The 3,676-nt window shown below is 40.0% G+C and overlaps 1 protein-coding gene across 1 annotated transcript in view; it reads right to left on the bottom strand.

Annotated features, from left to right (window-relative positions):
- CENPP (centromere protein P) overlaps nt 1-3,676 on the bottom strand; it is a 294,971-nt gene that overhangs the window by 156,953 nt on the left and 134,342 nt on the right. The window lies entirely within an intron of this gene.

Genomic DNA, 3,676 nt, shown 5'->3' with positions numbered 1-3,676 from the left:
TATTTGTGCTTTGATCTTATTTTTCTTCGCCCACCCAGCAATTGCAGTTTCTTTTTGCGTACAAATGATCTTATTATAGTACAAATAGTACAAATAAACTATTCTTCAGAAAACTCTAATCTATATATAACATGTTTAGAGCAATATTAATGTCAATTATTATTACTTTTTGTTTTGTTTTGAGATGGAATCTCGCCCTGTAGCCCAGGCTGGATGGAGTGCAGTGGCCTGATCTCGGCTCACTGCAACCTCCGCCTCCCGGGTTCAAGCGATTCTCCTGCTCCAGCCTCCCAAGTAGCTGGGATTACAGGCACATGCCACCATGCCCAGCTAATTTTTTGTATCTTTAGTAGAGACGGGGTTTCACCATGTTGGCCAGGCTAGTCTCGAACTCCTGACCTCGTGATCCGCCTGCCTCTGCCTCCCAAAGTGCTGGGATTACAGGCGTGAGCCACTGAGCCTGGCCTAATGTAAATTCTTAATAACAATAATACATGTTATTAATACATATAATAATAACAATACACCATGTAATTCCTATGCTATGAAAGATAATCACCTTTATATTAAACTACCTCAAAAACAAGATTTTAAATAACTTGGCGGCGAGGGGGAAAGAACCACATTACAGATACAAAAGAGATGGAGGGTTTGGATTTCGAGGTTAAGAATGGGTAAATAAAGTCTTATTCTTCACAGTGGAGTTACTCAGCTTTGGCTCCCTTGACATTTTGGGCCAGGTCATTCTTTGTGGCAGGGGCTGCCCTGTACATCTTTTAGTTGCGCCCTGGTCTCTACACACTAGATGGCAGTAACACCTGCATCCCCTGCCCCCTACAGGTTTTTGTTTGTTTTTTATTTTGTTAAGAGACAGAGTCTTGCTCTATTGCCCAGGCTGCAGTGCAGCAGTGTGATCATAGCTTACTGTAGCCACAAACTCCTAGGCTCAAGCAATCCTCCTGCTTCAGGCTTCCAAGTAGCTGGGACTACAGCTGCATACCACTGTGCTCAGCTAATTTTTTGTGGAGACAAGGTCTCACTTTGTTGCCCAGGCTGATATTGAACTCCTGGCTTCAAGTAATCCTCCAAGCCTTAGCCTCCTAAAGTGTTAGGATTACAGGCGTGAGCCACTGCGCCCAGCCTCCCCTCTACCTCTACGGTTTTGACAATCAACAATTTCTCCAGAAACTGACAAATGTCCCTGCGGGGAGTGGTGGAAGGTAGGGCAAAATCTCAGCAGGTTGCAAACAACGGCTTTACAGGAAAGTTAGTCAATTTCTAAAATGACATATCTGGAAACCTAGAACAAAACTGCTACTTTTTTGAGCAAAAAAAGAGGGAAGACCATGGTATGAGTAGAGGGAGGATGATAGTATGATTTTAATAATAAAGGTTAACCACCAGTAGTGCTAGAACCAGTAGTGCCCAGGGTTGCAGAACTTTGACTTGGAAATCCAGTTCCATTTATAGTCTTGGGTAAGTTACCACCTCTTTGAGCCTGCTTCCTCACCTATAAAGGGTAGGGGTGACAACACTGAACAAGGTTGCTATGAAGAATAAATGATAAAAATATATATGCAATGCTTTGTAAACCATAAACATTTACAAAGAAAAATAAAAGATCATGAAGTCCTTAAAGATAAAACAATACTATAATAATCACTCAAAAATTAAAATATTCTAAAGTTTCAATTATTTTAATAAACAAAATAAATTTTTCTAGAATGTAACAAAAAATTGTGATATCATGGCACTTATAAGAACATATGTAAAAGCAAAAAATGTTTATTGACATTGGAAAAAACCAACATCTTGAAATTAATCATTAAAATCCTAAGGTAAATACCAAGGTTAGAATAAAAAACAGATTTATCTATGATCTGAATAGTGGAGCTTAAATTAGCTAAGTTAATCTTTTTATAAAAAGAAAAGACAAAACCAAAATTTTAAAATACTGGAAATGATTCTTGAAATCCCCGCAATTAATTCACTGAGGTTTATGTTTGTATTTTCCATCTTCCAGCTGTTAGCTATTTTTGGTTTTAAGTTTGCAAAAAACAAATCACTAATAAAAATCATAAACAACCAAAACTGCATTAACATTTACTGCCAAAAACACATTTTATGGTGAATACAAAATATTACCCACTGGAAAAATCCATTAAACATTGAAAACAAGTGACTTACTATTTACTGGGTTTATGAAGGACTAAATTACTGAAGTGATTTTCTTTAAGTATTATGAGGCATTTAGAAGTCATTAAAACAAAAACTTTTTTTTTTTTCTGAGATGATGTCTCTCCACAAACTGTCCAGGCTGGTCTCAAACCCTTGAGCTTAAGTGATCTTCCTGCCTCAGACTCCAGAGTAGATGGGATTACAGGCGTGAGCCACCACATCCAGCATTCCAAAAGCTTTTTAAAAAAAATTTCAGTGTTGTTCTCCCTTAAGCTACCATACTATTTCTCTTTCATTCACAATTTCATCACTTTTTGAAAGAATTGCCTTACCTCAGTCTGTATTACATTTCTATTCACATGGACCTTAATCTGTTGTGGCTAACCTAACAATTCTCCTTAATCTATTTTCCCAAAATTATCTTATACAAATAATATTAAACAATAATAACTGATTTTATTTTATTTTATTATTATTATTTTTTTGAGACGGAGTCTCACTGTCACCCAGGCTGGAGTGCAGTGGCGCAATCTCGGCTCACTGCAAGCTCCGCCTCCCGGGTTCACGCCATTCTCCTGCCTCAGCCTCCTGAGTAGCTGGGACTACAGGCGCCTGCCACCACGCCTGGCTAATTTTTTGTTTTTTTTTTTTTTTTTTTTTTTAGTAGAGACGGGGTTTCACCGTGGTCTCAATCTCCTGACCTCGTGATCCGCCCGCCTCGGCCTCCCAAAGTGCTGGGATTACAAGTGTGAGCCACCACGCCTGGCCAATAATAACTGATTTTATTAGTCCATTCTCGCACTGCTATAAAGAAATACCTGACACTGGGTAATTTATAAAGAAACAATGTTTAATTGGCTCATGGTTCTGCAGGCTGTATAGGAAGCATGGCAGAGTCTGCTTCTGGGGAGGCCTCAGGAAGCTTCCAATGATGGCCGAAGGAAAAGGGGGAGCAGCATTTCACTTGGCTGGAGAAAGGGGAGGTGCCACACACTTTTAAGCGACCAGATCTCATGAGAACTCACTATCACGAGAACTGCTCCAAGGGGAAAATCCACTCCCATGATCCAATCACCTCCCACCAGGCCCCACCTCCAACACTGGGGATTAAAATTTGACATGAGATTTGGGTGGGGACACAGATCCAAACCATTATCACTGGTGTTTAAAGAACACTTTCAGACATTCTTCTAAATGCCTTACTTTTAATCCTCACAATAACCCTATGAGGTACTTTTACTTATAACTGGTATTTTTTTTTTTTTTTTTTTTTTGGAGACAGAGTCTCGCTCATCACCCAAGCTAGAGTGCAGTGGCACAATCTCGGCTCACCGCAAGCTCTGCCTCCTGGGTTCACGCCATTCTCCTGCCTCAGCCTCCTGAGTAGCTGGGACTACAGGCGCCTGCTACCACGCCCGGCTAATTTTTTGTATTTTTAGTAGAGATGGGGTTTCACCGTGTTAGCCAGGATGGTCTTGATCTCCTGATCTCATGATCC

The sequence above is a fragment of the Hylobates moloch genome, unplaced genomic scaffold, assembly GCF_009828535.3.
Source record: "Hylobates moloch isolate HMO894 unplaced genomic scaffold, HMol_V3 SCAFFOLD_10, whole genome shotgun sequence".
Lineage (NCBI taxonomy): Eukaryota > Metazoa > Chordata > Mammalia > Primates > Hylobatidae > Hylobates > Hylobates moloch.
This window is presented reverse-complemented; position numbering and strand designations above follow the sequence as displayed.